Genomic DNA, 12,552 nt, shown 5'->3' with positions numbered 1-12,552 from the left:
GCAGTTCTTATTCCAGTGTGGATATCTATTCCAGACTGTACTTTGAATTCACACCCTACCTCACTCCAGAATAAATCCCGTGTGGACAAGGCCTAAAGCCAAATCCTGCCCCTCTCTATCTTGAGCCATGCTCAGGGGTGTGCCAGTGCTAGCCTCACATAAGGGGCCTCCTCTGTCATCTTAGCAGTGCAGGGCAGGCTGGCTCATGAAGTGCCAGGGTGAATGTACAGTGGGGCACACCTTACTGCTCTGAGAAGAAGCAATATGAAGCTCTCGCTGCACACTGCAGGACAGGCACAAGGAGCTGGGCACCTGGCAACACTCACTAAACCAGCAGATTACGCCTCTGTAGGATAGCAGTGTCCAGGATGGTGCAGTAGCAGGGCCCACCTCCTGAGCTCTGAGTGGGTTTCCTGCCCTGCTGCTCAACAGGTGTGTGGGAATGGGAGAGAAGCCACTCTCTGCACTCCCTCCCCACACTAGCGCAGCCATGTCTTACAAGGCAGGATTTGGATTCCACCTCAGTTATACATACATCACAAATAAATATCCATCAACCATGAGATATGCTTAAGAATCTCCCCCATCCTCCCCTTACCTTCACCCCTACACACACACACACACACACTGTGAGTTTATCATCTATAAATCACACCTTCCGCTCTGCCCTCCTCTGCACCTTCAGAGATCTGGCTGTAAACACATTGCTGTACAAAGATACACAGGCGGCATATAGCTCCTAGGCCACATTATGCCCTCCCCGATACAAAACAAGGTTCACAGTTCATGCCAATAATTTCTCTAATGCAAACAGGTTTAAAGAGGCTGGCACACCACCACCAAGAAAAGACAGTGTATAATCAAACACCCCACACACCCAAAATAAAGATTGGTGCACTCACTGGTGTACAGAGAGCAGCCTCCTGCTGCTTGCCTGCCATGTTTAATCTTCCCCGCTGCACAGTCCGTGACACGTGTGAGAGCGGGTGAGAGAGAGGCCCTGCCCCTCCCACCGCAGTCTGACTGCTATACCCGTGGGTGGAGCAGAAGTCAGAAGCTTATGACTGCTTTCCAGCCCACTCCAGAGCAACTGGTCTGCACGTGCAGCTGTTTGCCAGCAGCACTCAGGTGGCTAAGGGCAGACACAACAAAAGGGAGCAATATTTTTTCCTGCTTCCAATGACCCACACAGACAGAACCAGAAACCGCTTTTCTGCTACTGGGTGTAGTTAGATGAGGCCCTGAAACATACACCCTTATCAGAGGCCCTGCTCACAGAAGCTGGCAAGGAAAGGGCTGATGCTGCAAAAAGAGACATACCTAAAAAGTACTGGACACCAGATATCATAACATTTGCATACTTGTACACTCTACACAGATAACAAGGAACTGGCAGACATATCCCAATGACAGGGCCAAAAGAGTACTATGATGAATAGAGTTGTTTTGTTCGAACCAACCTGTACAAGGTGAGAGGCAGCACCTTACTACGTAGAGGGGTTGCACCTCAATACATCAGGAGCGATGTGTAACTTGTTTGTACCTCTGTATAAGAATGCACCCCTGAATGGATGTCTTTGTCCGGCCTAGAGGGCAATGGAAAGTCCTGCCACTGATTGAGCTGGTCCATTGACAGGGAGCACATAAGTACTAGCTAGCAGCACTTTAGCAGCACCTTGGACTTCTATGCCAGGGAGCTAGAGACTGCGTTCCTCTTCGACAATAAACCTGGCCCGGGCGCCTTCATACCTTACTAGAGTCTGTGATCATTGGGGGTTCTCTCGGGGTCTGCTGCGTCAGCTATCTGCACAGAGCTGGGGCAACACGCAGAGGGAACACACGTACACGGTCGACTGATATCAACATTGGCTAGAACAGAGCACCACACCAGGAGCATCTGACGACACTGGGTGTAGGAGAAATCTTTAGCCCTGCACATCCAGCAAACCTACAAAGTCTCACTCATCTGGAGAGTCATTTGAAAGCAGAGTGATTAGTGTTGTTATTTTAAAGCATGTTCTTTTCGTGAAGGGCAAGGTGGGTGAGGTAGTATCTTTTACTGGACCAGCTTCTGTGATATTAGCTCACCCACCTTGTCTCTCTAATATCCTGGGATCAATAGGGCTTACAACTGCACCGCATACAACCTTTTGTGAGGAAGCATTGTGCTTTCTTTCAGTGAGACATTTAAAATCAAACTTCTTCCCCAATGTTCAAACCCTCTCAGCCTGAAAATCCTAGCTGAGGAGAATATTCATGTTACACATGGGAATAGAGGTTCTAGTGAATTTGCCATCCATGGTTACCTTCCCTATGCATAAACCACTTAATCCTCGCAAGATTTCCCTTCACTCAGTCATTTTCTCACACACACTTTTTCTCCTTACTTCCAAAAATAAAATGGAGTTAAATAAATTGCGCCTGCATAGATGGAGTCAACTGGGGCACAAGTAATTTTTCTGCTTTTGCTCACCATTTCTCAGCTATGTTTTCTGCATTCTGTGGCACTCCCTGTGTTAGCGGAATAAGGTACCTCCACCAGTTGTCACAGAGTGTGGGGAGTCCGGCCCTGCACCCCTCTTCCTGGGACCCACAGTGACTCTCAGCCAGCCAGTAAAACAGAAGGTTTATTGGACAACAGGAACACAGGTTACAGCAGAGTTTGCAGGCACAGTCAGGACCCCTCCACCGAGTCCTTCTGGGCTTTCAGGGTGCTTGGATCCTAGCTAGGATCCCCTGAATTCCGCCCACACAGCCCCAAGCCCAAACTCAAACTGCTTCCCTCCTGCCACTCCCTTCCTTTTTCCCCTTCCCGGGCAAAGGTGTTGACCTTTCCCCTCCCTTACCTAGCTCAGGTTACAGGCCCTGGCATCCTCCATCCCCTAAAGTCCTCCCCTGCTCTCCCACTCCCCACACAGACAGTCCTTACTCCATCACATCTCTCCCCCCTTCGAGACTGAACTGAGCGGGGTCACTCTGTCACACCTCCTTTAAATATTTCAAACTAAAACTCATTGAAAATGGAGTTTGGAAATACACTTTCTTTTTATGTAGAGGGAGAAATTCTAGTGCCTGTGAATTATTTCAGAGTATTTAAATACAAACAAATTAACATTTTTAAAAAAAATTGTCATTTTAAAAAGAAATATTTATCCATTTAAGATTTAGGGTGAAATCTTGGCCCCATTGAAGTCTTTTGGCCTTTTCCATAGTTTTATCCCTAGTGATTATCATCAAATATATGCCAAATTTTAAAAATATAACGAAAGCAGAGATGTAATGGACATCCTGTGTGGACTGATTATTTCAAAACTGGTGGAAACGAAAATCCACTGATAACACAAATAAAGGCTTACCTGCCATTAACAATTGAGGTGCCAAGTGGCCTGGAGAGACCTGGACCTTGTTCTGCAAACACTTAAGCACGTGAGTAAACTTCACCCAAGAAATCAGATTGAGGACAATGGGAGTACTCATGTAAACCAAATTACTCACGTGCTGAAGTGCTTGCAGGATTAGGCCCCAATCCTGCAATCTGATCTGCACAGATGTACTCCTCTTCCTGAGCAGAGCACACCCTCCATTCAGTATAATATGCCCACATTGATCAGATTACAGGACCACAGCCTCAGAATGGAAGCTCTATGGGGTACAGATTGTGTCCTTTTATTAGACTGTCATGTGTCATTTCCACAAGCACAGCACGATGGAAATAATAATAGTAATAAATATTAGAACAAACTGCAAACTGATTTAAATTTAAAATAATAAAATGTTCCTTTGGAATATATTTTTCCATTGGAATAACATTGCTCTATTTATAAATTTAATTAGAAAGCTAATTACTCACAACGCATAGGGATTGGGAAGGGAGCACAAATGTACCTTTGTGAAATAGAGTGCAAAAATAATCCAGAAAATTGTACACAGTGTGAAATCTGGCCAAGCAGCCTCGCTTTGGGGTGATGATGGGAAGAAAGCAATTTAGCAGCAACAGACTAAGGAAGTGTCTTAACAGGATTATATAAAGAAAATTGAAAGCATAATTGGGTCTTGGTAACTGTAATTAAAACAATACCCTGCCACGGGAAATTAAACCCATCACACGCAATACATCAATTAAATCTGTACTGCTTTGTCTCTTTTACAGGGGTGGCTCCAGGCCCCAGCACGCCAAGTGCGTGCTTGGGACGGCAAGCAAATGGGGGCACTCTGCCGGTCGCTGCGAGGGCGGCAGGCAGGCTGCTTTCAGCGGCTTGCCTGCGGAGGGTCCACTGGTCCCGCAGCTTCGGAGGACCCTGCCATGCTTGGGGTGGCAAAATGCCTAGAGCCATCCCTGCTCTTTTAACCAGGTTCTTTTCATTCCGTTCCTAATTTTAAAGTACCCAGGCACCATTTCCTGATTCTCTAGGAGAAAGACCAAGTAAAAACTCACTTTGGTCCTGATCCTGCAAATGACTCTCCACAAACAGACCCCTGCACCCACATGGAGACAACTACAGGCCTTTGCATAGGGCTATATGCAGGTACAGGGGATGGAATCCTCTCCCTGATTTAGTGACAGTGCCTGGACAACTGGCACAACCACACCACATTTGCAGCTTCAGTGACTCCTCATTGTCCAATGCTCCTAATTTTCCAATGCTAGAAAAAAAAACTAAATAAAATAAACACCAAAATCCTCCGCAAACATTTAGAATATATATTTTATAAACTACACATTAGGCCCTTTTTGCAAGATGTTAAATGTTCTTTTGTATATTACAGTGTGAAAGTAGAATGAATTATATTGTAAGAATAGAAAGGATTAAAGAAATGTTGTCTGTACCTTTAAGCAAAATTGTTGGAATGTTGCAATCCAGGTGTCAGGAATACAGACATTAACATAGAACAATTACACCGTTTAAGGGCAATTGGTGAAGTATTAGCCTCAGATCGATAACAGTTAGTAAGGAAATAGGATATGCATGTTGTGCCCCCGGTGAATTTTACTGTTTTGCTTTCTTTGTCCCTTTGTCTAATTCCCGCTCTTTTATCTGTATAAATAAGACTGTTTGGGCCTTGCATGGCCACTCACATATTCTGAATGTTATTGGCGGAGCGCTGCACTAATAAACAGAGTGGTCTGACAAATTGTGAGTCCTGATTCTAACTTTGACAATTTGGAGGTTCCACCGAGATGGCAACCGTCTTCACTGGGGCTGTGTGATTCCTGACCGTTTATGTAGGACGACCGTGGCAGCCGGCACTTGGCCCAAGCGGTCCTCCACTAGAATGGAAAGGCGCACGACCACAGTGAAGTCTACGTCATCGAACCTGTTGGTTCCCACTCTTTTCTGGTAGGGATCCCAGGATCTGACATCAGGAATCTGGTCAGCTAATTATTTCTGTGTTTTGTCTGGACTGAGGACTGTCCTCTCTCTGTGTCTATCCGTCCTCCCTGTGGAGTGTTTGAGTCTGGGTGCTGTCTCCATCCGGGGATCGGTCGACCAAGGGGTTCCTGTCCCCGCGGTCTGAGTGAGTGAAATCTGCACAATCGCAGCCGCACTGCACCTTGGGTAAAACCCTTAGTGTGAAAGCAAAGGCGAATGAGGCAGTAGCCTGTGGACTCCTTTTGTGTGTTGCACTGGGCATCACTCTGACGAACCCTAATTTCCTTCTTGTGTGATTGGTGTGTGAAGTCTTCCTGTATGGGTAACCAGACGTCTAAGCCGGGGCAGTTCCCTAAAGGAACTCCGGCTCATTTAATGTATTTTAGGAAGGGTCTGGACTCCTGTAAGTTTCTGGAAAAATGGTCTAGGCTAACTCAGGGAGATCCCAAAACTCAGTGGCCACTGTTAGGATCTTGGGACAAGGATCGAGTAGATGTCTTAAAAGAAAAACTCGGCCAATCTAAAAGTAAATTGACAAAAGGAGAGGTCGATTGTTTCATGCAATGGTGGGAAGAGGCAAATCGTAGATGGACAGAATAGAAACTCGCCTCTCTCAAAGATTCAAATCATAAGTTAAAAGCTTTATTGGAAACCTCCTCTCCCACCACTAGACCGAGCGCTCCCCTTTACCCTTTTCTCCAAGCAGACCCCCCTTCATATTCCTGTCTCCGGGTGGGAAAAGACGAAGAAAACCCCTTGCTAGATTCCGAGGACAAGGATGAAGAAGACGCATTAATTGGCCTGGCAGCCTTGCGTCGAATCAATAGATGGCCACCTACGCCCCCAGCTCAGGAACAACTGTCACCAGATCTCCCAGCTCAGGAACAATTCCCAGAGATCTCCAGTTCAGACCCATCCGGATCATCCGGTACTGCCGAGGCCCATTCCTCTGGACTCACTCTGCCTCGTAAAAGCTCATGCTTGGGACTTAAAAATATCCAGGCTCCCCTCCGAATCCTGCATACTGGGGGCCAGGACGGAGGTCCCGCTTGGAGCTATAAACCCTGGACTCGCACTGAGCTGCTTTCAATTGTAAAAGGCTTTCCAAAGCCCCGAGAAAATCCTACCAAATATGCAGAGGAATTTTTGTTAGTGTGTGATACCTATGAACCCTCTGAGGCAGACCTCCTGCAGCTGTGCAAGCTACTTGTAACAGCCCCTAGTGAGCATGAAAAATGGCTCACAGCAGCAGATTGGCTCGCTGCTGACCGCCACTCTACTTTGCCAGACACGGTCCTAATGCTGAATACCAAAAAAAGTGTAAGGAACGAGCTAAAAATCTATTTGAAGCCATCCCTCGGGTATGGACTCCTAAAACCAACTGGACGGCCATAAATGGCTGTAAGCAACGACAGGGAGAAAACCCGGGCGACTATCGCACCCGGCTAACTGACATTTTTCTGCAACATTCTGGTATACAGCAACCAGATACAAATGGACAGGGCGCCCTGGCTAGTGCATTCATTAATGGCCTCCTGCCTGCTATTGGCAATTTACTAAAACGAATAAGTGTTGGATGGGAGACCGAAACCATGGACAAATTGCTAACAGTGGCAGAGCACTGCCAACGTACTTTAAAAGGAAAGGAAGAACAATCAGCTCAGCAGTTAATGGCCTTGCAAATACAGCATTATTCAGGGCAGGGCAAACAGTACGGGGGACAGGGAAAATTCCAGGGATGGGGACGTGGTCGTGGGAGGGGACAGGGAACTGGATTTTCGGGTTATGGGGATGTTTGTAATTACTGTAAACAGCCGGGACATTGGAAGAATGAGTGTCCAAGCCGGCCTGGTAATTCTGTGAACAACCAGTTAAACCCCCTGCCAGCACAGCCAGTCAGCCCCCAGCCTTACTTTGCCCCACAACGATGGGACACGGGGGAACCTCAGGAAATTTTAGCCCCTTTACTACCTCTCATTTCCACGGGTGAGTGTGTGTTAACTATCAGTGATCTTTCTCTCCCTTTCCTTGTTGATATGGGAGCTTCGCTCTCTGCAGTTCATACTACCGACCTGCCTGAGGTTCCCTGCTCCGGAAAAACCGTGTCTGCTGTGGGCATTACAGGAGTCCCAACTCCTTATCCCCTTTCAAAACCTCTACTGGTCCAGGTTGGTCCCCTTTCTGCGGATCATGCCTTCCTTCTCTCTGATTTCACTCCGGTAAACCTTTTGGGTCGGGATCTGTTATGTAAGCTTGGCTGCACCATATACTGTTCCCCGGATGGGGTCTATTTACAAATTCCCCAGTCTTCCCTGAGTGATTCTGTAGCCTCCCTGCTGTCTGAAACGTCCCTTTCTACTCCAGTCCATTGTTGCCCACTGGTCCCGTCCCTTGAGCACCTAATTTTGCAGGTCCCATCCTCTCTGTGGCCAACCCATCCCTCTGAGGTGGGCCGCTTAAATACCGATCCTGTCTGCATTACTGTTGACTCTTCCAAACCCCTGCCTCGCCTATCCCAGTACCCTTTAAACCCTGAGGCAGAGGCTGGCATTGCTCTGGTCATAACTGCCCTGCAGGAGCAAGGCATTATTGTTCCCTGTTCCAGTCCCTGTAACACTCCTATCCTCCCCGTTCGAAAAGCTGATAGCAAATCATGGCGTTTTGTTCATGACCTTCGAGCCATTAATCGTATTGTCATACCCGCTTTTCCTGTTGTCCCAAACCCAGCAACGATCCTGGCTTCTATCCCACCAGCTGCAACTCATTTTACTGTTATTGATTTGTGTTCTACTTTCTTTTCTGTTCCGGTTCATCCTGACTCCCAGTACCTCTTTGCCTTTTCCTACAGGGGACAGCAATATACATGGACCACGCTCCCTCAGGGGTATACGGAAAGTCCATCTTATTTCTCCCAGGCATTAGCCCGAGACCTAGCTGACCTTGTTTTCCCATCCAGGTCCACTCTAGTCCAATATGTAGATGATTTGCTCCTCTGTTCCCCCTCGTTATCTGCCTCGGAAACTGATTCTTTAGTGCTCCTTACTGCCCTAGCAAACAAAGGTCAGAAGGCTTCTTGCTCTAAACTACAGCTCTGTCAAACCTCTGTCACATACCTTGGTTTTCTCCTCTCCCAGGATTCCTGTACACTTTCTCCCACCCGCGTCCAGGCTATCCTTAGCTTTCCCCGACCCTGCACTCCACGCCAGGTCCAAAAATTCTTGGGCATGGCTGGATTTTGCAGGCAATGGATTCCCCAATATGCCTCCCTTGCAAAACCTCTACAGGAACTCACTCGACTCTCTGTGCCTAATCCCATGCCATGGCCACCTGAAGCAGACTCTGCCTTTGTTTCCCTCAAACAAGGTTTGGCTTCTGCCCCCCACTTTAGGGCTGCCAGACTATTCTAAGCCTTTTACCCTTTTCTGCCATGAACAATCTGGATGTGCACTTGGAGTTCTCACTCAGGTGCACGGAGGCAAGAACCGCCCAGGAGCTTATTTCTCTGCCACTTTGGACCCTGTGGCCCAAGGCCTGCCCCCCTGCCTGCGTGCTGTGGCTGCCGCAGCACGCCTAGTCAAAATGTCTGAATCCCTTGTCCTTCACTCCCCCCTTACTCTCATGGTCCCTCACTCTGTAGAAACTCTGCTGTTACAACGGAATACAAGCCCCTCTCCCCGCTCGCCTTACCAGGTATGAACTTCTACTGCTGTCAGCCTCATATATCACTATAAAGCGCTGTTCTCAGTTAAATCCTGCCACTCCCCTTCCTTTGTCTAATGATGGTGATCCTCACGACTGCCTTGCAACTGTCTCTGCTATCACCATGCCGCGCTCTAACCTTTCTGATGTCCCTCTCCCTAACTCTGACCTTGTTTTGTTTACTGATGGTTCCTGTTTTCGTGACAACCAAGGTCGTCTCCTTGCAGGATACGCTGTAGTGTCACTCTCTGAAACCCTAGAAGCTGTGCCTTTACCTTCTGTAACCTCAGCACAAGTTGCTGAATTAGTTGCCCTCACCTGTGCCTGCTTTTTGGCGGAGGGACGCTCCGCCACCATTTACACTGACTCCCGCTATGCTTTTGGGGTTGCACATGACTTTGGTACCCTCTGGCAAGCTCAGGGTTTCCTTACATCTGCCGGTACCCCAATTAAGAACGGCCCCTATATCGCTGCTCTCCTGTATGCAGTTTTACTTCCCTCTGCCCTGGCTATTGTTAAGTGCCCTGGCCACTCGATGGCAGACACTGATGTTGCTAAGGGTAACGCATTTGCTGATGCCTCTGCTAAACATGCTGCTGCCATAGAACCTTCCCCAGATGCATTTCTAGGTTCCCCCTCTGTTTCTATACCACCACTGTCCCTCACTGACCTCACCCTGCTCCAGGACTCTGCCCCAGAAACCGAAAAAAAACTCCTGGGTTGCCCAGGGTTGCTCTCTACATCCTGATTCCCTTTGGCGTTCGCCCACTGGTGCCTTTGTAGCCCCCTTTTCATTCTACCCATCGCTGGCCGCCCTGCTACACGGTGTTTCGCACGTCAGAAAGGAGGGAATGGTCTCTGCTCTAACTAAGACGGGATGGTGGGCTCCACATTTCAGCTCTTTTGCGGCCAGCAACGGTGCGGCCTGCACCACTTGCCAAAGCCACAATATTGGTAAACCTGTAAAAGTGGCTCAGGGATTCCGGGGCTTGCCCCAAGCACCCTTCTTGCATTGGCAACTTGATTTTGTACAAATGCCTAGGTGTCGACGATTTGAATTTATTTTGGTTATGGTATGTTTATTTTCTGGTTGGATTGAAGCCTTTCCTTGTCGCAAGGCTGACTCACTGTCTGTTGCTAAATGTTTGTTAAACCATATTATGCCTGCCAAGGGAATTCCTGCCACTCTGTCCAGTGACCGGGGTACACACTTTACCAGACAAATTGTCCAACACCTGGATCGTATATTACATGTCACACACCTGCTGCACTGTCCCTACCACGCACAAAATGCAGGGGCTGTGGAAAGGCAAAATAGTGTACTTAAGAATAAAATTGCTAAGATTTGTGACTCCACAGGATTAAGCTGGCCAGCAGCTTTACCACTAGCCCTTATGGAAATGCAATCCACTCCATCCCAAAGGCATAAACTGAGTCCTTTTGAAATCGTTATGGGATGCCCTATGCGAACTGTGGCTACCATTACTCCAGTCCCAGACTTGAACTTGACTCACAGTATGCTCCTTCAATATTGCAAGGGATTAATGCAAGCTGTAAGTCACTTCCATTCACAGGTTCGAGCCGCCTGGCCGACGGAACCCACCTCTGACGCCTGCCACAACCTTGAGCCAGGTGACTGGGTCTACGTACAGCATCACCATCGAAAACACGCCTTGGAACCTCGGTGGAAGGGTCCTCATCAGGTACTGCTTACTACCCAGACAGCTGTTAAGCTATCTGGCATTGCAGCATGGATACATGCTTCACAGTGTAAGAAGACACCCTCCCCGGCAAATCATTCAACACCTCAGGACTGCACAGAATCAGTTTTGACTCCAGAAGAAGACGTAGAGGAACAGCCTGCAATACCTTACAATCTACGCTCTCGTAAGGGTTGCCAGAAGCAGACGACAACCTAAAGGAAGGCCCAAGAAGCAGCAGTAGTAAGCCTAGCGCCTGCTGCCTGGTGGATATAAAACCACGACTGCGGTTCCCTCAGTTGAGGTTGTCAGAACCAGAAGGGCCTTGCCTCCAGTATGCACCTCTGGTGGCGCCTGTTCCTCGGCTGCTGGTATCTTAAGTTCTGGGGAGCCCACAATGACAATTCTTTTATCCAGCAGCAAGTGTGGATAGCTCAGACCCTTAATATTTCTAAATGCTGGGTCTGCAGCCACATCCCAGCCCACCCTCAAGCTGGTGTTCCTGCCCTGGCTATCCCACTGAATTCCCCAGACCTTACTGGAGGACCTCGTTCATTTAATAAAACATGGAACAGCAATGACACTTGGGAAGCAGTGGGAATAAATGTATCTAAATGGATAAGTGTGGTGGGGGGAAAAGGTCATTGGTGTTGGGTGTGTAATAGGACAGGGCTGGATCTGGGAAAAAGCCGTTGCCTTCAGCATATTGTGGCAAATGGTGTATGGGATTATTCAAACAAAACTAAAAAGAGTGGGGGGCTAGGTATGGGGATATGAATTTTTTCTCAATCTGGGATCAAACAGAAAAGTCAATCTCATGTTCCCCCTACAGTAATCTTAGTAAAAATAATACAATCTTCCAATGCTATACAAACACTACCACTCCTCGTAAGGAGGATTACCCTGTGCCCTTTGGAGGATATTACTCCTCATTTGCAGATACCTATGTAACAAATGGATGCAATCGACCCATCCCGGCCTTAATAGGCCATCATTGGGTTTGTGGAACCAAAGCTTATACTGTATTACCAGCTAACTGGTCAGGTATCTGTTATCCCACCCAACTCTTCCCACAATTCCGAGTACTAGAGTCCCTCCCATGAGAACGCCTTCATAATTTCAGGCGAAAAAGAAGGGACTTACTAGATGCCCAATGATATATACATAACATAAGCCCCTTAACTTGGGAAGAGGCCATTGGCACTTCCTTTATCCCACTTGGGGGAGTAATACACCACGCAAAAAGACTCCTAAGGTTACAAGCAGTGGTTGAAATAATGGCAAATGAAACCGGAGAAAGTTTAAAAACCCGGCCAAAGAAACAGGGATGATCCGACAGGTGGCCCTCCAAAACCGTCAAGCATTAGACATAGTGCTGGTGGCCAAAGGAGGGACCTGTGCTCTCATTGGGAAAGAATGTTGTGTGTTTATACCTGACAATACCAATGAGGTAATAGATCGCGCTAGCCACTTAGAACAAATCACATATCTTCCTCATGAAGAGCCGAGTTCTTTATGGAAGTGGCTAAGTAACCTGTTCAATTTCTCTGGCATAGGAAACTGGTTGTTTCAGGGAGCCCTAACTATCCTGTCTGGAATCTTAGTGATTTTTGTATGCTTTCAGTTAATTTCCTGTTGTATCCAGAATTGAGTCACCCAGATGACTGCCCCAAAACAGAGTGCTAATATGATGATTTTGAATATCACTGATGAACAAAGAGATAAGGAACGGTTAATTTGTGGAACCCAGTAATGGTTGGTCATAGCGTACGCTTGACCAA

General features: G+C 47.6%; 1 protein-coding gene across 10 annotated transcripts in view; it reads right to left on the bottom strand.

Moving 5' to 3' along the window:
* Positions 1 to 1,180, bottom strand: part of ARSG (arylsulfatase G) — an 80,963-nt gene extending 79,783 nt beyond the window's left edge. The window contains exon 1 of one of the 10 annotated variants that reach the window (XR_003996590.1): positions 903 to 1,117. The gene's annotated coding sequence lies outside the window, so the exon portion shown is untranslated. Of the gene's footprint in view, positions 1 to 902 lie in introns of all 10 variants that reach the window. The other 9 variants (XR_003996589.1, XM_030534159.1, XM_030534154.1 and 6 more) reach the window with 9 other exon arrangements.
* Positions 1,181 to 12,552: the final 11,372 nt, after the last annotated feature.

The sequence above is a fragment of the Gopherus evgoodei genome, chromosome 15, assembly GCF_007399415.2.
Source record: "Gopherus evgoodei ecotype Sinaloan lineage chromosome 15, rGopEvg1_v1.p, whole genome shotgun sequence".
In the NCBI taxonomy this organism is placed as follows: Eukaryota; Metazoa; Chordata; order Testudines; family Testudinidae; genus Gopherus; species Gopherus evgoodei.
Note: the sequence above shows the minus strand (reverse complement) of the source record. Positions and strands in the feature narration are given on the sequence as shown.